This window comes from Balaenoptera borealis (genome assembly GCF_965194805.1).
Source record: "Balaenoptera borealis genome assembly, chromosome: 6".
In the NCBI taxonomy this organism is placed as follows: Eukaryota; Metazoa; Chordata; class Mammalia; order Artiodactyla; family Balaenopteridae; genus Balaenoptera; species Balaenoptera borealis.
In genome coordinates this window covers 113,276,144-113,299,377 of record NC_138863.1, presented here as the reverse complement: position 1 = coordinate 113,299,377, position 23,234 = coordinate 113,276,144, and the positions used below count along the sequence as shown (strand labels likewise).

General features: G+C 45.7%; 1 protein-coding gene and 1 pseudogene across 9 annotated transcripts in view; both read left to right on the top strand.

The window, feature by feature from the left end:
- Positions 1 to 23,234, top strand: part of MGAT5 (alpha-1,6-mannosylglycoprotein 6-beta-N-acetylglucosaminyltransferase) — a 368,150-nt gene that overhangs the window by 52,852 nt on the left and 292,064 nt on the right. For 4 of the 8 annotated variants that reach the window (XM_082397885.1, XM_082397881.1, XM_082397882.1 and 1 more), the window contains exon 2: positions 450 to 499. The exons of 3 other annotated variants lie outside the window; for them this stretch is intronic. The gene's annotated coding sequence lies outside the window, so the exon portion shown is untranslated. Of the gene's footprint in view, positions 1 to 449; positions 500 to 551; positions 2,689 to 23,234 lie in introns of those variants that run through there. One more of the 8 variants, XM_082397886.1, reaches the window with a different exon arrangement.
- LOC309631456 (glycine cleavage system H protein, mitochondrial pseudogene) lies at positions 4,468 to 8,130 on the top strand (annotated as a pseudogene). Its single transcript has one exon. The product of its transcript is annotated as a glycine cleavage system H protein, mitochondrial pseudogene (transcript).

Sequence of the window (23,234 nt, the reverse complement as noted above, 5' to 3'; positions counted from 1 at the left end):
TTGGTTTTTTGTCGTAGAGCTATGTATTTTTTAAATCATGTGTATACACCTACTTGAGACTGTGTGTATAAATTAATGTAGTCTAGTCCGGAAAGCATTAGGATTGGTAAAAGCTTTGGTTTAATGCCTCCTGAGACTTGGAACAAAGAGAGGTTTTGTGGAGATGCTCCATCTTTGCCAAATGTAGCCTTACTCCTGTTGAACTAATAATGGATGGATTTGGATACTAACAAGTGAGATAATGTAATTTTTTAGATAAATGCCTCTGGGTGTTGAAGTGATAGGGAACGCTCACCTAGCTATTTTTCGGTATTTATCTTAAAAGGCAGTCGGGTTCCGAAATGTGAGAGGCCTAGTTCGCAGAAGCTCTTTGTCAGCCTGTCTGTTTGCAATGGATCAAGTTCTTAAAGAGGAGACACTTAAAAATGTCTTTGTCCTTGTGATTGCAGGAGTGATTGCTGCTCTATAGTAGACATTGGAGGCGGATCCATCAGGTCATGTAAGTACCATAGTAAGCACATATTTACCTGGCTAAGCACAGACCCGGGATATTTGCCCTTAGGGGGAGAGGACCTAGGATTTGAGTCAGACATTAGCATTTGGAACCATCAAAATGCACCACAGCCCCAAAGGGCCAGGGGGTTGCCCTTCTAGTGCAACTCAATCCCAAGGAGACGTACGTCTCTGGCTATTTGGTTAAGACCTGGTGGAATTGATCTTTTGGGTTAACTGGGCAAGAATGTTTTGTCTGCCTCGAATTAGTAAAGTGACTGGAGCAGAAGGTCATTTATTACTTAGTCATTATCAAACGCAAATGTATTGGGCTGGATTACGGCCTGATACTCTTAGGTGGAAGGGCTGGCCTCTTCAGACACAGAGGATCATGGTGTGAACATAAATTAGCGAAGCCAATGAAGTGGAGAGTGTGACTCAGAATGACTGCACAATCTCTGAACTGTGTCTGTATCAAGGAATTGTTCATGGAGTACATTTTCCTAAGCCCCCAGTTATGAACATATTTTACGGAGGAAGCACTTTGCTGAGTACTTCCTTGTTCTAACTGTATGAATAGTCCTGAGTGCTTAAAACCACTGTCTAAGCTACCTTTGAGAGTCACCTTGGTAAATCAGACATTCAGCTTGGGAGCAGAATTTTTGGATTTTACAGGCTAATAGGATTTGGGTGTCAAGGTTATGGGGCCAGCAGAATGAAACATGAAACATTCATAATTCTTGTTTCTCTTATGTGTGTGGATCTTTGAACAAACTTTGTCCCTAACAACATCACAGGAAAATCCACTCCAGCAACTGACAAGCAGATGAATGTCTGATGTGAATAAAAGCCTTAGTTAGAACTCAAAATTATGTGACCATGTGACTTTTATCGGAGGCTTCTCTCTAGCTGTCACCTTGAAAGTTTGTCCCGCTGGGAGAAATCAGAGAAACAAGAAGTGTCTCCGTCAGAACCTCAAAGAGGTTTTGCGTCTCTAAAGACATAGGGTTTTGTCTAAGACAGAACAAGCATATTTAATCCCTCTTACACATCCCCCTACCTCCACATCACACACATGACTGAAAGGGAGTGGTTTTCAGTTCAGGGACCGGACAAGTAAACCATCTATCTTCAAGGGTCTGTTCTGAAACTAGTGAAGTGCCGACAGATAAGGAAGTCCGTTCACTGCCCTCCAAGAGGTGCCAGGCATGGCAGCTAGGGCTGTAGCAGGCTGGCATCGTGGAGACTAGGAGCTGGGTCTGCGCTCCCTGATACCCAGGTGCAGTGGCTTATGCTCTGGGAAGGATGTGCATCTTTCTGCCTCTCCTCTGCTGTGATTTTTTTTTTTTCTTTTTTTCCTGCACTGTGTGGGGTTGACAGTCTTCGTGGAGCAGGCAGACGTGTTGGCGTCATGTGGCACTCCTGGGCTGTGTCTACCTGCCACCAGACATGGTGTCTCCTTCCCCCTCCAGCGCGCCAATACCTAGCTGCCTTTGGAAGGGCCTCTTGGCTCCTTTCAGAATAACTACTGAAAGAGCAGCTGTCTGTCAGCCTCCTCCAGAGCCGTGGAATTGGGCTGCTGTCAACCTGTTGGAGGAGTTCCCAACGCAGCAGACTGGCTGTCACTGACATTTATAACTTGAAAGCCGTATCACAGATGAGTTTGCGTGTCTTACCATCTTTTAAATTAGCCTTCAGATTATAAAGCACACTCTCCACACTTTGACAACGCCCAGGACTTTGGAGGTGGTTGGGTCTTCCTGAAGGTGGAGAAGCAGTCACCCTTCTCCCCTGGCCATTTTGTAAAACCGTCTTTCTTCTGATTCAACGGGAAAGAAGTTGTCCCAGCTTTAGGCTTGGGTTTACGTGTAACCATGAGTCAGTTTAGATCAGGGAAATGATTGGCTTCTGGAAACAAATGACCCTAACTCTGCCACAGAGTCTGTGGTAAGAAAGGGTGTTGCTGGGAAATGGGTGTCGGAAAATGTTTCTCACATAGGTTGGTAGATCCTGTACCTGGTTTTTTTATGCCTTAGTTTCTCAAAGAACCATCTCTGACCTTCATTTCTGGAGACCTGACCGGAAGAGAAGGATGCAGTATTGATAAAAATGGAAGTTAAAACCATAGGCACCCCAGTAGATCTCGTGAACACACACTGCCAGAGGAGAAGGCTAAGGCCAGGAGGGCAGCAGAAGGCATGTTACTCGCTGTGGGTCTGTCTAGACTGTACCTTCCTTGAGCACGAGGGTTGGCCTTATTCCTTTTCACACCACCAGTGGCGAGTACAGAACCTGGCATGTGGCAGCAGGATGAGCCGAACCAATGAGCGTCAAAAAGAAACAGGTGTTAGGTAGGAAAAATTTGGTTTCATTTTCTTTTTATCCCGCTCATGCAGGCGTTGAAATATAGTTATCAGCAAATCCAGATGATGGAGTTTCAAGTTCATGGCGTTCTCCTGTTGGCATCAAAGATGAGTAATCTTGGAAGAGGTGTTAACAGAAATGGGGGCTTAGGTGGCAAGTCTTGGATGCAGTTAAGATGAAAACAGCCTCCACTGTCCGTGCTCACATTTCTTTCTGTGGTTCCCAGGATGTTAGTCACGTCTTGGGAAATGTCAGTGCCTGACCTTGGCTGTGTGCTGTGCAGCCGCGTCCACTGCATGGCCTGTCTGGAGTGGGGCAGGGACAGGCTCTTGAGCCAGCCTGGTGGTGGCCGCAGGATCTGGGAAGAGAGTCAGCTGAGGATGCTTGTCACCTTCCCGGCCCTTTGCCCGTGGTACACGTTGGATCTCCATTTCGGCCCTCCTTCTCAAAGCCCAAGAGGTGCCTGCAGTCTGTGTAGACAGCTGCCCCCCATTGATAGCTGGGCACGTTGGATTAACCCCGCCGCCCTGTTGGCCCCAGGGAAAGGTGGGGTGCAGGGCAGGGGTCAGGGCTGGGGCTGCCCCTTGTCACCAGGCCAGACGTGGAACAGCAGAGCAGTTGTCTTCCTAAGGCATGCCTGGTTTGGACTGGATCTAATCAGAATTCCCGGTTTGTGGCAAGACGTTTCAAAACAGCGTCATGTGTCTGTTCTCTGGCTATACTTGAAAAAAAAATACTGAAAAATGTTTAAATATTTAAAATACCCAGACAAGTGCGGAGACTTAGTGGAATACTTGCTCATTTACATCCCCCTCGAGCCCCTGCCTTTCTGATCTCGTGGATGACACGTCTTAGTAACTGTGAAAGGTGCCGATGTTGGCGTCTGTTAAAATTACCATCCTTTTGTCCCTGGAAAGTCTAAAAAACGTGGCCTGCCTGGGACGGAGACCTACGGCAAGCCCCGCGGTACCCACGCTCCGGGGAGGGTTGGCGCTGCCTGGCTCCGCCCTTTCCCGTGGTTTCGTTCGTTACGTCCCTGCCCCGTCATTGTCGTCTAGACGGTTTCTCTTCATTCACTTTCAAGGAGGTGTATGTGTTTAAATCCTTCTCTCCAAGTCGTCCTCCTCCACTAGTTCAGGGCTGCCTTGTAATGGGCAGTTCCGTGGGTCCTGCTGGACAGAGCTAATGCCGTCTCCACGTCCCCTTCCTTTCCCGTAATACTTCACCATACCTGATGCCGCACACGTGACTCAGTCTGTCCATAACCTCTCCTTTCTCCCTAAGCCGGCGTGGCATCTACTCCACGTACGGCGACCTCCCTGGAGGAGACAGGCGAAGGCTCCTTTACTTTGCGTCTCAGGTTTAGGTGATGGATAGAGAGCTTCTGTTGGGCAGGCTGAGGCTCTCCCTCGGGTTAATTAATGTGGGTAAGGGCCACGGACGGTTTTTTTCTTCTTTTACCGTGATGGCTTTCTGGGACCGGAGTCCTGTGTTATTTTAGCTGTGTGGATGGATGACTGATCAATTTTTTTTAAAGGGAACTCTATTTATTTATTTATTTTTGGCTGTGTTCCTGTGCTAGGGCTTTCTCTAGTTGCGGCAAGTGGGGGCCGCTCCTCATCGCGGTGCGCGGGCCTCTCACTATCGCGGCCTCTCTTGTCGCGGAGCACAGGCTCCAGACGCGCAGGCTCAGCAGTTGTGGCTCACGGGCCTAGTTGCTCCGCGGCATGTGCGATCTTCCCAGACCAGGGCTCGAACCCGTGTCCCCTGCATTGGCAGGCAGACTCTCAACCACTGCGCCACCAGGGAAGCCCTGACTGATCACTTTCAACTCTTCCTTTTGGTGTGAGCTCAGGGTGGCTCACGGGAGTCAGTGCCCACTGCGCGTGCATTGCAGGGGCTACTGGAAAGCTTACCACCACCCAATTACAGGGAGATGCCTCCTGGAAAGGAAGGGTGAAAGGTAGAGGAGAGCCTGGGTGAGGGTGAGGCAGGAAGGATTGGGGAAGGGGGTGCGGTGACCATGGGAATTTGGTTGAAGAGTTTGGGGTGCCTGCAGAAATGGAACCGTTTTTTAAAATTCTAAACCATCATGGTCTGGTACCATCAAAATAAACTGCTAGAAAAAGTGAGATTAAAGAAAGAAGGAAGTGGTCCCCTGCGCACATGGCGCTGCGAGTGGCGCGGAGCGTGCGGGCCGCGGTCTGCAGCCGGCGCGCCATCTCTGCGCCCAACGCGCCCTGCCCGCCGCGGCCCTGGGGACTGCGGGCGGGTGCCGTCCGGGCGCTGCGCACCGGACCCGCTCTGCTGTCGGGTCGTAAATTCACAGACAGACATGAATGGGTAACAACAGAAAACGGTGTTGGAACAGTGGGAATCAGCAATTTGGCACAGGAAACTTTGGGAGATGTTGTTCACTGTAGTCTGCCTGAAGTTGGGACAAAATTGAACAGACGAGGAATTTGGTGCTTTGGAAAGTGTGAAAGCTGCTAGTGAACTCTATTCTCCTCTCAGGAGAAGTAACTGAAATTAATGAAGCTCTAGCAGAAAATCCAGGACTTGTCAACCAATCTTGTTATGAAGATGGTTGGCTGATCAAGATGACACTCAGTAACCCTTCAGAACTGGATGAACTAATGAGTGAAGAAGCATATGAGAAATACATAAAATCTATTGAGGAGTGAAAATGGAACCCCTCAGTAAACTAGTTTGAAACAACTTAATCTAAAAAGAAAAAAAAAAAAGGAAGGAAGTGTAAAATACTAGCCTTCAATTTTATTATGAGATTCAAAGACATAGAGTCACCCTGTCCACTGGCTGTAAAAGTTAAAAGGACACTTACCCTCAGTTTTGGTACCTAGCTCTTCAAAGACCAGAAACACTTGGTGGACCGGCCCCCCTCTGTGGATGCTCCCACCCGCTTTGAGTAGTAGCACCGACCTGGGAGATGGGGGTCTCGGCTCTGTTTCTGCTGGAGGGCCCACCCTGACCTCTCTGAATCCTGGTTTTTATGCTGCAAAGTGAAAGTGTTATTGGTCTGTCTGCAGGGCACTGTTCTACCCGACAGGAGATGGGGAACCAGGCACAGTGCCCATTCCTGTGTTCCTCACCCAAATGGTGATCTCTCTTTTTAGAGATCCGTCTGGAAGGGACCTGCTGGGGGGTTATTTCATATACGCCTTTGGCCACCTTGACCAGATGTCTGCCCAGCTCATTTGAAAGGCACATGTCCTGCGTTTGTGACCTTCTGTAACAGAAGGACCTCTGTGTGTGTGTGTGTCTATACGTATAGTCATTTTATACCCAGTGCAAGTTTCTTTTTCCTAGTTCAACGTTTTAGGCTGGTGGAGGTGGGGAAATTACCCCTTTTAAGAAGTCATTTAGCATAATAAATGCCGGAGAGGGTTTGGAGAAAAGGGAACCCTCTTGCACTGTTGGTGTAATGTAAATAATAATGTAATGTAATAATTTACTGTAATGAGACAGTAAATGTTGGTGGAATGTAAATTGATACAGCCACTATGGAGAACAGTATGGAGGTTCCTTAAAAAACTAAAAATAGTTACTGTGTGATCCAGCTATCCCACTCTTGGGCATATATCTGGAAAAACTCAAATTTGAAAAGATGTATGCACCCCAATGTTCATAGCAGCACTATTTACAATAGCCAAGACATGAAGCAACCTAAATGTCCATCAACACATGAATGGATAAAGATATGGTACATATATACAACAGAATATCACTCAGCCATAAAAAAGAATGAGGGCTTTCCTGTTGGCGCAGTGGTTGAGAATCTGCCTGCTAATGCAGGGGACACAGGTTCGAGCCCTGATCTGGGAAGATCCCACATGCCGCGGAGCAACTAGGCCCGTGAGCCACAACTGCTGAGCCTGCGCGTCTGGAGCCTGTGCTCCGCAACAAGAGAGGCCGCGATAGAGGCCTGCGCACCGCGATGAAGAGTGGCCCCCGCTTGCCGCAACTAGAGAAAGCCCTCGCACAGAAACGAAGACCCAACACAGCCAAAAAAAAAAAAAAGATCAATAAAACTAAAAGCTGGTTCTTTAAAAAAAAAAAAAAAGAATGAAATAATACCATTTGTAGCAATATGGATGGACCTAGAGATTATCATACTAAGTCAAGTAAGTCAGACAAAGGCAAATATTATATCACTTCTACGTGGAATCTAGAAAATAGTACAAATGAGCTTATTTACGAAACAGACTCACAGACATAGGAAACAAACTTATGGTTACCAAAGGAGAGTGGTGAGGGATAAACTGGGAGTATGGGATTAACAGATACATACTACTATATATAAAATAAACAACAAGGATTTACTGTATAGCACAGGAAACAATATTCAATATCTTGTAATAACCCAAAATGGAAAAGAATCAGAGAATAAAGAATATAGATATATACATATATATGTATAACTGAATCACTGCTGTACACCCAAAACTATTACAATATTTTAAATCAACTCTACTTCAATAAAAAAAAAAAAGTCATTTGGCGACCAAGGCTAAATAGGCCCTGACTTTGTGAACCCCTGCCCTCCAGGATCACCCTGCAGTGGTGTTCATTCTAGCCCCCTGGAAGGGAGCACAGACGCAGGTCCCCTGGCCTCACCTTGCTGGGACACGTCATCCAGCTGTGCGTCTAGGGAGGAGAAGAGAACAGGCATTCAGTGAGTAGCGAATGTTGCCCACAGGCCCCCTTTCTCCTGCTTCTCTGATTCACTTATCAGAATCTTGTTCACTCTTGCATTCTTTCATCCACGTGAACTTGTTTACTCCTCTTTTATGCCTGTTCGTGATTATGGTCAGGCGTTGCATTTTTATGCCCTGAGTGAGAAACAATGGGAAGAGAAGATTGGAAATTGCCTCAGAATTAATGGACATTGATTATACTGGCCGCTGTCAGCGGCAGCCGTGGCTAGTGCTGACCATGAGAGGAAATTGGCCATGTGCCATCGGCCGCATTTGGATCTTTTTTTTTTTTTTTTTAAATCAAGGTATGTATGGGGGGAGAGTACTGCTTAGTCTTTTGAAAGTAAATAGCACTTAAGCAGAAGGAGACTGTTGGAGCAGGGGCAACCAGTAACCCATGTTGAAAGGGGGAGGTAACGTACTTGATAAAAAGCTGAAGTAGCTCTAATAGTTTCGTAAGTGCACTTTCTTCCGGCAGCAGTGAATTAAAAGAAAGCAAACCAAAGCACCTTTATTTGTCCTCAATCCAGAGAGTCTAAATGTGAGGTGAGATTGTGGGAAGGACAGGGGTGTGTGTGTGTGTGTGTTTGTGTGTGTGTGTGTGTGTGTGTGTGTGTGTGTGTAGTGGGACTGGTCTCGGCAGGAGAGTTGCAGGTTTAGCATCCTTCTGGAGACATGTGTGGTATCATGTCAGTCAGGATAACTGGACTAGGTATTGTGACCAGAGGACCTACGACAGAAAACTGGGTTTGTAGGTGACGGAAGAGGTGACATTGATGTACCACAGAGCATGTGGCAACCCAGAGATCTGCAGCCACCAGAAGAAATCCACCCCGAGGGCTGCGGGGGGCATGGGAGTTGGAAGTGTTACCAGAAACGGGAAGTAGAACCCTTTGGAAAGGGCTGCATCCCTGGAGGAGATGCTGGTGGGTGGATGGAAAGGGGATGAGAGACCCCGGCCTCTTCCCTGCGCCTGTCCTCCCAGCTGCTGCTGGTGTCTCCCGCAGGCCAACCCTACCTGGGAGCCAGTTGGTGAGGGAGTTGGGGAAATGTCGTTTCCTACCAGACGTTGCAAAAAGGACAAAGCATCCAGAGAATGTATGTGAGAGCGGAAAGGTAGATGGCTGGCCTGGGGAGTGTAATCTTTTGATGGAGAGAAAGATAAATAGGTTAAGTGGAAGACTGCTTTAGGGAAGAAATTTCCTGAGTTTTGGTTTTTGATTTCTTGATTCTATGCCATACTCCCTCGTCTGTGGTTCTCTACCACCATCTATCTTCTTTTTTCACAGTTTTGTGAAGCCTTTTACACTATGTGATATGTTACGGACATATTTGACTCCCCAGTAATAATGAACATCTGTGGAGTGCTTCCTATACATGGGGAAGTTCTCAGCGCTTTATCTGTATTCGTTCATGGAATCATCAAAGCTACTTCGTGAGTCTGGTACAGTTGATCCTCATTATTTGCAAATTCTGTATGTGCAAATCTGCCTCCTTGTTAAAACTTATTTGTATAACGCTCAAATCAGTAGTTGTAGCACCGTGCGACCCTTTGTAGACACACACAGTGGAGGAAAATTTGAGTTACTGACGTGCATGTTCCCAGCTCAGGTAGGAGATGCTCTGCCTTCTTGTTTCAGGTCTCCTACTATAACTAGGTGTCCTCTTCGTGGTCTCATTAGTGCAACTCTTCGCATTTTTGAGCTTTTTTTTTTTTTAAATTAATTCATTAATTATTTATTTATTTAATTTTGGCTGTGTTGGGACTTCGTTTCTGTGCGAGGGCTTTCTCTAGTTGCGGCAAGCGGGGGCCACTCTTCATCGCGGTGCGCGGGCCTCTCACTGTCGCGGCCTCTCTTGTTGCGGAGCGCAGGCTCCAGACGCACAGGCTCAGTAGTTGTGGCACATGGGCTTAGTTGCTCCGTGGCATGTGGGATCCTCCCAGACCAGGGCTCGAACCCGTGTCCCCTGCATTGGCAGGCGGAGTCTCCACCATTGCACCACTGGGGAAGCCCCTGAGCTTTTTTTTTTTTTTTCTGGTTGGTGATTTTGTTGTTTAAATGGCCCCCAAGCGTAGTGCTGGAATTACGTCGAGAGTTCCGAAGTGCTGGAAGGCTGTGCTGTGCCTTAGGTAGAAAACAGGTGTGTTAGATAAGCTTCTTCAAGCATGAGTTATAGTGCTGTTGGCTGTGAGTTCAATATTGATGAATCAACCGCATCTATTAAATAAGGTGTCTTAAAACAGAAGCACGTAAAACATGGTTATGTATTTTAAAAAATTTATTTCTGATTTTTAAAAAAATTTAATAGGTGACAGCGAATGTTTTATGTTTTTATTTGTTTATTTATTGGTCACGAGACACGTGGGATCTTCGTTCCCGACCAGGGATTGAACCCTTGCCCCCTGCAGTGGAAGCGCAGAGTCTTAACCACTGGACCGCCAGGGAAGTCCCCATGGTTACGTGTTGATCAGTGGACAAAAATGTTCTGACTAGAGGCTCACAGGAACCTAAGCCTGTATTCCCTTCCTCTAGGATCACTGGTTTAATATTTGCCAAGTCCGTGTTCACAGAGATTTTGTGAAGTATCACTACCGCAAATAATGGGCACCGACGGTGCCCCTGTTATCCCCAGTATGTAGATGGAGACTGAAGCATGTAGAAGTCAAAACAGTCGCCCAGCATCAGCCAATGGGACGAGAACCCAGGCAGTCTGGCTTCCCTGCCCTTTGCTACGCTTTCACATGTTTCCTCCTCTTTTCCACCTTTTGAATCTGCTGTTCATGCTGTTGGAACCAACCCTGGGGCTGTTTTCAGTGATAAAACTCCTATTGGTAAAGCCGGCAGTTTACCTCTGGCTGAGACTCGTGGTGTGTGTAATTCTACAATCAAGGTAATAACATTTGACACCTGGATGAAAACCTTCACTTAGTTCGAGTGAGTTAGTTCTCAAGGCAGCTCTTAGAAGCACACATCACCTTCCATTTCGTAAATAAAAGCTGGCATCTTGGGAGGTTGTGATTTGGTCAGAGCCCCAGGGTGAGAAAGTGGTAGAACAGAGACTCAAATCCAGGTTTCCTGTCCCTGAATCCCCGGCTCTTTTTTTTGGCAATATCCAGGCTGCCTCTCCCAGGCTCTCTGGGGACACTATGCTTACCTTGCTGCTGCTGTTCTGATTTGCCGCTTCCATGCTGCTTTGACCCGGAGGAACCGCAGCAAGTTAGAATCGTGTGTAGAAGCAGTGATTCGGGGTTGGAGGCATGTCCGGAAATATTTCCTTTACAGTGGTCATTTATGCCCGTGTTTATAGAATATCTCTCTTGGGCTGGAATGGCCTTTTGGGAAAGATGTTTGTTTTGTTTCTGTTCATTAGGTAAATATTTGAAAATAAAGGAAAAATAATTTGAGAGGGCTGCTGGCATTGTTTTCAGTGGCACACCCTCTCTTTGTGTATTTAATTAAATGTGTGTTTGAATAAGAAATAGACGCACTTGCTAAGAATGAAAAGGGAGCTCTAAAAATAAACCACGTCTCCCTTCCCTGGGGCGAGCCCTGGGCCTGATTTCCCGTGTGCCGTCCCAAGGTGTTCTAACCTCCGCCCGAGGGACTCTGAGGTGGCGGTGAAGGGGGACCTTTGTCACATCTTGGTTCAAGGGTATGGGAGTGTGTTACTGGCCTGTGTATGCAGTGGATAGAGTCCAGGCAGGCAGATTAACATCCTGTAACATACAGGATGGTCCCACAGCAAGGAATTAGCCTCGCCAAATAGCCAACGGTGCTGACATTGAGAAACCCTGCTTTACCCTCACTGTAAACTGCGAGGGCTGTCTTAATGTGCGCAACACAAAAGCTTTTGTGTCTGAACTTGGACGTTTATTTTGTGTCTTCAGAGGCCTTCTGTCTGCAGGGTTCTTTTGCTTTTGGCTGTGTGCAGCTGCGTCCCATGGGTGGAGCCGTGGGCGCGGTCCCCCGCAGGTGGGGCTGTCAGGCGGGGCAGCCTTTACAGAGGCTAAAACCAGTACAGCTGACTTCAGCCGGTCTGCATTTTGTTACCACCACGTGTGGGCAAATCTAAACAGAAGCCACTGATAACATAGTTTCCGGGAAAAACTCTTTTGCTTCTCTAAATTCTGAATAGTTGCTGCTGTTAATAATTATATATACCTATGTGTAAGTATATATTTATTTACGCACATCAGATTAGCACACTTTAAAAAATGTTCCCTTTAATAAACATTGTATTGTACATGGAAATCAATTTGGGCAACTCTGTTACACAGTTGGCCCTGATACACGTGGACCCAGTGATACCCGTTGATTTGAGAGTTAAGTTCCTAGCAGTTCGGCCATGCTGGAGCTGCTTTAGGAGTGCTTCATGCCTTTCGTCCTTATGGTACAACATGTTCTTATGTTTAAACAGAGCTTTGAGATAAACAGTGATAGTGCAGTTGACAATGAACAAATGGAAATTGAGTTTCTTCACTTCTGTCACTGTGTGACCATTTGGAGTTTTTATTTATTTGTTTGGCTGCGTTGGGTCTTCATTGCTGTGCGCGGGTTTTCTCTAGCTGCGGCGAGCGGGGGCTACTCTTCGTTGTGGTGCGTGGGCTTCTCATTGCGGTGGCTTTTCTTGTTGCGGAGCACGAGCTCTAGAGCGCGGGCTCAGTAGTTGTGGCGCACGGGCTTAGTAGTTGTGGCGCACGGGCTTAGTTGCTCCGTGGCATGTGGGACCTTCCCGGACCAGGGCTCAAACCCGTATCCCCTGCATTGGCAGGCGGATTCTTAACCACTGCGCCACCAGGGAAGTCCCTGGAGTTTTTAATATGTGCTTAAAATTTAAAACAGTGAGAGATGTGAGAACTCCTAGGTGTCATAGTGCTGGGTAAGTGCATATTTTAGTTCATGGAAGAAATGTTTTGCTGCATTTTAGAAGTCACTTTAAAATTGATCTTCTTTTTAAATGGCCATCATCAGAAAATCTACAAACAATAAATGCTGGAGAGGGTGTGGAGAAAAGGGAACCCTCTTGCACTGTTAGTGGGAATGTAAATTGATACAGCCACTATGGAGAACAGTATGGAGGTTCCTTAAAAAACTAAAAACAGAACTACCATATGATCCAGCAATCCCACTACTGGGCATATAGCCTAAGAAAACCATAATTCAAAAAGAGTCATGTACCACAATGTTCATTGCAACACTATTTACAGTAGCCAGGACATGGAAGCAACCTAAGTGTCCATCGACAGATGAATGGATAAAGAAGATGTGGCACATATACACAATGCAATATTTCTCAGCCATAAAAAGAAACGAAATTGAGTTATTTGTAGTGAGGTAGATGGACCTAGAGTCTGTCATACAGAGTGAAGTAATTCAGAAAGAGAAAAACAAATACCGTATGCTAACACATATATATATGGAATCTCAAAAAACAAACACAAAAAAAGGTTCTAAGGAGCCTAGGGGCAGGACAGGGATAAAGACGCAGACGTAGAGAATGGATTTGAGGACACGGGGAGGGGGAAGTGTAAGCTGGGACGAAGTGAGAGAGTAGCACTGACATATATACATTACCAAATGTCAAATAGATAGCTAGTGGGAAGCAGCTGCATAGCACAGCGAGATCAGCTCATGCTTTGTGACCACCTAGAGGGGTGGGAGGGAGATGCAAGAGGGAGGGGATATGGGGATATATGTATACATATAGCTGATTCACTTTGTTATACAGCAGAAACAAACACACCATTGTAAAGCAGCTATACTCTAATAAAGATGTTATAAATAAATACGACCTTTTTAAATGGTTATTTTAAAACGAAATGATTCAAGAATAGAATGATGATTATTGCATGATTGTTGCTGGAAGTAGTTGTGTTGTATGGAGGAGGGGATGTTAAATACTGATTCACGCTGGGTGTTCCCCATGCTGCGCACGTGACCGTCAGGATGGTTAGTATCTACTTATTTTTTGTTGAAGTAATGTTGGTTTATAACATTATGTAAGTTTCATGTATACAACATTATATCTTTACTTCTATATGCCCTATAGGCTGCTCACAATCCAAAGTTTAGTTTCCATCCATCATCAAACAGTTGGTCCCTTTTACCCGTTTTGCCCCACCCCTTCTCGTCTGGCAACCACTGCTCTGTTCTCTGTATCTACCTGTTTTTGTTGGTTGTTCATTTATTTTGTTTTCTTGTTCGTGTTTTTTTTAGATTCCACATATGAGTGATATCATACAGTATTTATCTTTCTCTGTCTTATTTCACTTAGCATGAGACCTTCAAGGTCAATTCATAGTGTTGCAAATGGCAAGACTTCATCTTTTTATGGCCAAGTAATATTCCATTGTGTATATATAGACACACCACATCTTCTTTATCCATTCATCCATTGACGGGCCCTTAGGTTGTTTCCATATCTTGGCAATTGTAAATAAGGCCGCAATGAACATATGGCTGAGATCTTTCAGAAAAATGAATGAAAGAGAATGAAAGCATGTCCAGTAAAGCAGATCAGTATTTCTGTTGATCTGATTTCTGTCCATGTGAAACCCATGTTCTTTCAAATGCCACATAGAATTGAAGTACTGACCTGTTAGGGTCTTCATAAGAGTAGACAAATAATTGTCCTCTACCCTAATATTTTAAACTTCAACTGAATTTTACGTAAAGAACAGTTACACATGGTTCGTGTACAGCATGGTGAATTATCACAGCCATTTGTACCCAGATCAAGAAGTAAACAATGCCCAGTACCGGGCGGCTCCCCTGTGCCTCCTTGTAATCAAGATCTGCATTCACCCCCATCCCAAGCATAAGCACCGACCTGACTTCTCAGCAAGATTAGTTTTGCCTGTTTTGGGATGTTAAGTGATGGAATTCATTATACACTGCATACAGTGAAGACTAATTTTTAACCCATCTCTCAGTTTTGATTCTGACTGGAAACATTTGAAACATTCCAAAATGTGGCAGTTAAACATCTTGGCAACTCGCAGCGTTAGATGAAGAAAAATCCCAGTCTATTTCATGTGTGGCTTCGCTAATAGAAACATTGGCCTTCAAGGCAGTAACATTTAATGTGCTTGCTTCTATAATAAAAAACGTAACCAACCTAATTATGATCTCACTTGTTGGGCTTTAGAATTTCATTTGGAAGGCAGATAGTCGTGTAGAAATTAAATTGGAGTTTGTGTTTGTATCGAAGCAATCAAGTTCATTTGAAGCTAGCGTAGCTGATAGGCTTAAAATGTGGTCAATAAACAGGATATATGACATAGGTGCTTTTAACTGGATTTGGGTTGGAAACCATAACATTGCAGTGCCATCTCATTGCATCAGTTTATTATTACAGGGTACCGTTTTCTGAGTAGTAAGTGTGTCTAGTCTCTAGGGACAGAATGGATGGGATGTTTAATAGTTGAATTTTGGACTACGGGGGATCTGAAATTGCCCTTCATGTTATGGGGAAATTCAGTCCTCAGTTTGAAGGCCTTTGGGAATGTTGAACTGTTAAATTAATATAAAATATTATTTGGAAAAAATAGCCTTCCTTGCGGCCATTGTCCATGGTGAGAATATGTACACTCACTCCTCTCTGGATCTGTCAGAGGTTGGCTCCTTCACCACGAGCTTGGTGGCCAAGTTGGGAGGCTGGTGTGGCTCGTACCGAGGTGTGATGTGGCAGCAGGCCACACGGGACGTGAAGAGCATTTGTCACGCAGCTTCTGTTGGTCCCAGCAGAGATGAAAATGAGCAGTTCTAGCAGAATTACTAAGTCAGGATGGTTTGTCTCTGGGAAGCTGCTTTTTGCTCACTTGATTTTTGGGGTTTGTGAAAAAACATTCTTCTTTTTCTCCCCCCGCCCCCGCCGCCTTAGTAGTTTCTAGCCATCTTCTCTAATTAAAACAGGGAAGAATCTTCTGTGCCTTATTTTTTTGAAACTTGTTTGTATCCAGTTACTAAATCTAAATCTTGCCCGTCTTTTGCATTTTCAAGCCTCTGAGGCAGGAGAGGCAGTGCTTGCAAATAAAAACCATTTCGGGGTATTATATCTGAGATGGGAATCAGATCACGCCCTTCTTGGGATGCAGGCTGTTCAAAATTACTCAACTACAGGGGAGCCCTAAGTCCTGCTGTGCTGTCCAGGTCCCTGGTCACCTTGTCTTGCAGTCCAAGACTCATCTTGGCCCCCTGCCTCCCCTTCTGTTCCAGGCGGGCAGGGCAACAGTGCCCTTGACTGTCGCTGGTCACTGGTACCTCTGCTTCACGCACAGGCTCCCACCCCACGCTGGGGATGTCTTCCTCCACCATCTTCTTTTCGTCTTTCAGGACTCCTTCCAGGGTTTCCTTTTTCAGAGAAGCCTTTCTTCATCCTCCTGGATAGGATGTGATGGGTTTCTTCTGTATTCTTGTGATTATCCTGTGTCTATTATGTACTCTTGCTTTTGTACACTGGCATCCAGAACAGTGCCCTGCATGTAGTAGGTGCTCAACAAACACTTGTTGAATCAGTGGGTAGATTCCACTTTTATGTTGTAGTGTAATGATCCATTGATGTGTGTGTCTCCCCGCTACAGTTTGAGGGCCAGGATCATGCCTCTTCATCGTCACATACTCAGTCCCTGACAGAAGTACTCAAAAATGTTTGAATGGCAGGGAGGAAAGGCCGGTGTGGCGGGGAGAGCATTTTAGAGACGCGGGAGAGTTTTTCTTGCACCTCAGTCGTTTGTATTGTCTTGAGTGTATGGGCAGAACCTCTTGTGCCTTTGTGATCAGGTGCAAGGGAATCCCATAATGCTCTGGGGCAAGAACTATACCCTCAAACTCCCCCATCCCCCTGCCTTGTTTTTCTTTTTGATTGATTGATTGATTGGCTGCGTTGGGTCTTCGTTGCTGTGCGCGGGCTTTCTCTAGTTGCGGCGAGCGGGGGCTCCTCTTCGTTGTGGTGCGTGGGCTTCTCATTGCAGTGGCTTCTCTTGTTGTGGAGCACGGGCTCTAGGCGCACGGGCTTCAGCAGTTGTGGCACGCGGGCTCAGTAGTTGTGGCTCGCGGGCTCTAGAGCGCAGGCTCAGCAGTTGTGGCGCACGGGCTTAGTTGCTCTGTGGCATGTGGGATCTTCTTGGACCAGGGCTCGAACCCATGTCCCCTGCATTGGCAGGTGGATTCTTAACCACCATGTCACCAGGGAAGTTCCCCTGCCTTGTTATTCAAATGGGAATGCCTCTGCATATTGGAAAGTGTTGGTGAAAGTGTTCATCTCTCAGGAAATGCCCGACGCTGATGTCGATTACCCTGCTGATTGCTAATGCAGGAAAACATCAGGAAAAAAGAAAAACTTTAAAAACAGTGGCTTATGTAAAGGCAGCATTAATTATCATCCCTTAAAGGAAATAACTGTCATATTTACATGATGACTGTAAAGGCTCTGTGTGTTGCATATCTTATTTCTACAGTAATTTTGGTATAAGCGCTTACCTGGTTTCAGGTACTCAGCCCCTAGAATCATATCATAGTGGTGTTTTTTCAGTTCCCAGAAAAAGAGATTAAGTGATAGGATAGAGCTTTCCCAAATTTGAGTCTTTTTTCCCCCTAACCTGCTCAGATCTCTGGCAATCACTTATTTACCAGTAAGTGCCATGGGTGGTGAAAAGAATAACCAAGGAAAAAACATTCTGTAGGAAAGCAGGGAGATGTGACTCTTTAATATTTTCTGCATTCTTCTGAGATGCCGAGGCCTCTGCCCACAACATGTACCCTTTCCTGCCAGTCGGATTGTTCCTGGTTCAGAAGAAGGGCGTCCAAGGGATCCCCTGGTGTCCCAGAGCCCAGGACATTGGGAGTTCTGCTGCTTCACACATTTGGGGACCCCTGGATTACAAACAGAGGCACGTTGCCTGAGGCCCATGGCTTACAGGGTGTGGCTCCCTGCTGCCAACCTGGGGGAAAGAAAATGAGAGAGAAGACTGATTCCTAAACACATTCCTAACCCTGCTTCTCCCCAAACTGGAGAATTGAGCAGATCATCGTATATGGTCCAGGCAAAGCCCGTTATGACCTGTCGATCGATCGATCGATCTATCTATTTATCGGCGTCACGCTGCATGCGGGATCTTAGTTCCCCGACCAGGGAATCAAACCCACACCCCCTGCATTGGCAGTGTGGAGTCTTAACCACTGGACCACCAGGGATGTCCCAAAGCCCGTTAGGACTTTGGCTGGAATGTGTAGGCCTGTTGTGGAGTGATAGTTACTCTGCATGTGGCACCCTGCGCTGGCCTGAGGACATGGCAGAGTTGCTCAGTCTCCCGGGCAGAAAGAACACAGGTGAGGACCAAGCAGCCCTAGGACAGCCACTGCCATCAAGAAAGTTCCCCTGGCTGGAAGCTCTTGTCTGTAGAGGCTGCCCATCTCTGTTATGCTGTGACACAATGCCACCTGAGAGGGACCTTCTCCCTCCCAGGGCTAAGGCCGGTAGGCTCTGTCAGTCACCGTGAGCTTGTCCTCCGTGTCACTGCCCTTGTCCAGAGAAAGAGAAAAGTTGGCTTTGACCGCCGTGAAAGTATTGAAGGCAGCCTTAGGGGTGAGATTTCAGGCAAGGGTGCGGGTATCCTCTCCCTCCCTCTACCCCACCCCCCCTTCAAGGAAGGAACCCCATGTCCCACTCAAGCCTGAATTCCACTAGGGGGGCTAAGTGCTCCCTCCGCCGGACCAGGGAGGGATGTTTGTGCCCAGACCTGAATGGTGGTGGAGTCAAGGTGGTATCCAGGCTGAGGTGCCCGAGGCAGGAGCACGTGTGGCCCAGCGGGAAGGCTGTGTGGCCAGGGGGAAGGGAGCAAGGTGCTGAGTTTGGAGGGCAGGTAGTGCTGGAACATGAAGAACCTCGTTGGGCGTGGTGCGGAGTTAACGGTTTTATTCTGATTGGGATGGATGTGTGGAGAGTTTTGAGCAGGGACGTGACCTGATCGGATTTCTGTTTTACAAAGGTCATTTAGCTTGTGTGGAGAACTGGCTGTAAGGAAGCCTAGAGGTCAGGTAGGAAAGACAGTTGTCCAGTGTAAGGTGATGGAGGCATAGACTCAGGGGAGGGGAGGGAGACGGTGATAGGGGATTGGATACCTCAGTTCAGAATGATCTGGTGCCTCTCTGTCTTCATCTCCCACCCTTTTCCCATGTTGATTTCACTCCAGAAACACACATCTTCTTGTTAGTCCCCCAGATCTACACTCGCTCTATTTTTAACATCACTGATCATTTCCCCAAATTATGCATACGTACACGTGCAGTGCACGCACACACTTGTCCCTTCTCTGACTTTCTCTCCTGCTGCCATGTAAGTGCCCTGAGGGCAAGCAGAAACTTTCTCAGATTTATTACTGAGTCCCAAGTGCCTAGCATGCTCAAAAGAGTTATTAAAAGCGGACGTGAAATGGAAGGACAGCCAGCTGATGACCTTATTACGTCGTTTATATTTGAAAAATCACCACCATGACCGCTGAGGTTTTAATTGCAGTACTAAGAACACTGAGAACATCAACCTGTACTGCTAATTTATTAAAAGTGAAGAAGTACCTATGTAGCACTTTTGAGTTTAAATAATTGGGGAAAAAAGAAGTGAGAAGGGATTCGTGTCACCCGTGGAGACGTTCTGCCTGCGGTGAGGGAGATGATGATGAAAAGGAACAACTTTGAATCTATTCATTTATTGCAGGGAAATTTATCACTTTCATTTACATCTAGAACCATCCAGCTGTTAATTTGTGTTTTTGTTGGAAAAGACTTTCAGGAAAATAGTTAATCTTCCCCAGTGCTGTAGTGTTCTCAAAATTGGCTTTCCTGAGCTACAGTCAAAACCGGATAAATCTATCATCAGAAAGCACGCAGTCTTCTCCAAGGAACTCAGCATGTGGCCATTCTAAGGATGGAGAATGGGAGCCAGTGGGGATGGGGAAGGGTGGTGACCTGTGGGCCCTTGGAGGGGTTGGCGGCCAGCAGTCACGCCTTTTCCTCTGGACTTGTGGCTAAGGGGCGGCTTCAGAGACAGAGGAACATGCTTTGAATCCTGGCACCTTGACCGTGTGACCTTGCCACGTGAGCTCGCCATGTGACCTCAGGCAAATTCCTTAACCGCTCTGTGCTTTCATTTATAAAGAGAATAGTAACAGTACTCACCCTGTGAGGTTGCTATGAGGAGTGAGTGAGTTAATACACGTAGAAGGTCTTAGAACCATGTCTGAGATAGCAATTATTCAAAACATTTTAGCTGTTACTAGTATTGAATGGGGGAAATTTTCTTTTTTGTGTGTGGTATTGAAATATAGTTTATTTACAATGTTGTGTTAGTTTCTGGTATACAGCAAAGTGACTCAGTTATATATACATATATATGTTCTTTTTCATATTTTTTTATTATGATTTATTACAGGATATTGAATATAGTTCCCTGTACTACACAGTAGGACCTTGTTGCTGTATCTATTTTATAGGTAGTAGTGTAGGTCTGCTAATCCCAGACTCCTAATTTATTCCTCCCCCATCCCTTTTCCCCTTTGGTAAACGTAAGTTTGTTTTCTATGTCTGTGAATCTGTTTTGTAAAAAAAAAAAAAAGTTCATTTGTATCATATTTTAGATTCCACATATAAGGGATATCACATGATATTTCTCTTTCTCTTTCTGGCTTAATTCACTTGGTATGATAATATTTAGGTCCATCCATGCTGCTGCAAATGGCAATATTTGAATTGGGGGAAAATTTCTAGTCATTAACATTTGGCGTGAATTTTAGCAGATAAAAGCTATGTTATATGGACCTGAGTATTGAACCAGTGTGCGGCACTTGAGTCAGCTGGGAATCTGTGTCCGGGAGAGTGTTCTAACACCAGCTGGTGGACTGCAGTACAGTTGTGATGCTAGCCTCCTGGAGTTGGTGCAGATCCCATACGTGAAAGGGTCTGGTCCCAACAAGATTGCCCCCACTTCAGATGCCAACTGCAAATGGGGTCCCCAGGCCACTAACACTTCTGACTGGCTACAAATCTGGGGGGCACCCATGACTCCCTCAGGCTCGATAATTCTCTAGAATGACTCACAACTAAGGAAAGTGCTATACTTATGATTATAGTTTAATTTTAAAGTATATAGATCAGGGCCATCCCAATAGACATAGGTGAGGTCTGAGAGGATTCCAAATGCTGAGCTTCCATGCCCTCTCCCTGTGGGATTGGAGTGTGTCACCTTCCTGGCACATCATTGTATTCAACAGCCAGGAAGCGCCACTGAGCCTGGTGTCCAGAGATTTTATTGGGGCTTCATTATGGTGGCATGATTGATTGAATCATTGGCCGTGTGGATGGACTCAGTCTCCAGCCTCCTTCCTCTTCCCAGGATTGGGCTGCCTCAAAGCCCCACCCCTCTAATCGCGTGGTTGGTCTTACTGGTGATCAGCCCCCAATCTGAGTCTTCTCATTTTACATGATCTCAGGTGTGACTCAAGGGGCTCATGAATAATAAAGACCCTTCTGTTACTCGGGAAGTTCCAAGGATTTATAGTCTCCCTTTCAGGAACCAGGGACAAAGACCAGTCAGATTCTTTATTGCACAAGGAGGGGATTATATTTGAGTTAGCGAAATACAAGGTGGTGGCCTGGGGAGTGAGCCGAGCCCTTGTCTTGGTGTTGCCCCTCTAATCCTGTGTCTGTCAGGTTGGGTTTATGGTTACGCAGTAGCCTGTGATTAGCCTTGATAGCTCTAGCTTTCCTTTCTTTAGAATAGCTTTATATAGTCTCATGGTGACTAAGCTGTCCTTGGGGATCTTATAGTGACCTTCTATTAAATAAGTCACAAAGACAGCATTTCTGAATTTGAGTCTTTTTAAAACTATTCTGTGATGCTATGTGAACACAGTGAGTCACTGAGTGGTCAGAAGCTGTCTTTCTGGCTCCCAGAGGTACCCTTCTCAACAAGCGTACCCCAAATCTCGCTTTTGGATGGGCAGTCTTTCTGCGTCTGATGTTCTTGGCCACTGAAAACCTGAGTTCTGCTGACCCACAGGCTCGTGGGAAGACCTTTCTCGTGGTTGTGTTTGTTTATGCTCAGTAGTCATTAGGGAATGCTCACCTCGTTTCCCCATTCGTTCTTTGATTCTTGTACAGGTGTGGTTTTTATAGTACATTCCTTGGAGTCTGTTTTTCCTTTGCTATTCAAAGTGCTCACTTATGTGAACATCAGTACCAGTCCTTCCCTGCAATTAAAGATTGTTTCTAGAAGCATTTTCATCTCTTCTTGAGCATTTGTATCCCCTCTCAACGTCTGCTGGGTGGCATTACCCAGAAAGGCTTATGAGGATCTGATGAGGGGCCCAGATGGCTGAAGCGCCCTAACTATTGTCATCTTCCCACCTGAAACTCTGTACCCATTAAAGAACAACCCCTGCTTCCTCCTACCCGCCCCACCCCCACCCCCCGCCAACCCCTGGCAACCACCGTTTTTCTTTCTGTCTCTTTGCCTTTGCCTATTTTAGGTACTTCACATCAGTGGAATCATATGATACTTGTCCTTTTGTGACTGACTTCTTTTATTTAGCCTAATGTCTTCAAGGTTCATCCATATTGTAGCATGTGCCAGAATTTTCCTCCTATTTAAGGCTAAATAATATTCCATTGTGTATGTATACCATATTTTGTTTATCCATTCCTCTGTCGATGGACATTTGAGTTGCTTCCACCGTTTGGTTTTGTGAACCTAGGTGTTCAAGTATCTGTTCCAGTTCTTTCAGTACTTTAGGCTATCTCTATACCAAGAAATGGAATTATTGGGTCCCTAATCCTTTATTACACAAGGAAACAAATAAGCCACTTCCTTTTATGTGATTAGTGTGACCAGGCAAATAGTTACATGCCAAAGTAATAAACCCAGGTCACTTGCTGATGAGTGAGCCAATGGGAAGTTAATAGTCTGCTTTCAGATTTGGTTTGCTAGAGTAGACGACTGTGTACATCACTTATGGGATGACCCACCATTGGTGATATTCAACGTGTAAATAAAGGTCAGGGTGTGATAAAGGGCAGGTTGTGTTTCCAGTGATCTCTCCACTGGATGTTAATCTTATTCCCTCTCTCCTTCTTCCTGATAGTTCCCCATGTGGTTGTATGGTCTAGTGGTCAAGAGCCTGGACTCTGGAAACAGATTACATGGGTTCAAACTTTAGCTCCTCCAGTTACCACACGGACAGAGGACCTCACCTTCCTGTGCCTCCTTTTCCCCATCCATACAATGGGGGTAAGAATATAGCCCTACTTCACAAATGTAAATCTCTTAGAACAGTGACTGGTACATAGTAAGTGCCTGGTGAATGTCGTGGTTGAATTATTATTATTATTCCTATTATTATTAGCAGTGGTCATGTGCACCTGTCTGATTGGCAAATCATTTTTCAAGTGACAATAAAATATAGATAATAAAAACTTTGGTAAGAACATAGGGTATAGGAGTATTCTTTTTTTTTTAATATATATTTTTTTAATTTATTATTTTATTTTTGGCTGCTTTTTGGGTCTTCATTGCTGCACGCAGGCTTTCTCTAGTTGCAGTGAGCGGGGACTACTCTTTGTTGTAGTGCGTGGGCTTCTCACTGCGGTGGCTTCTCTTGTTGCAGAGCAC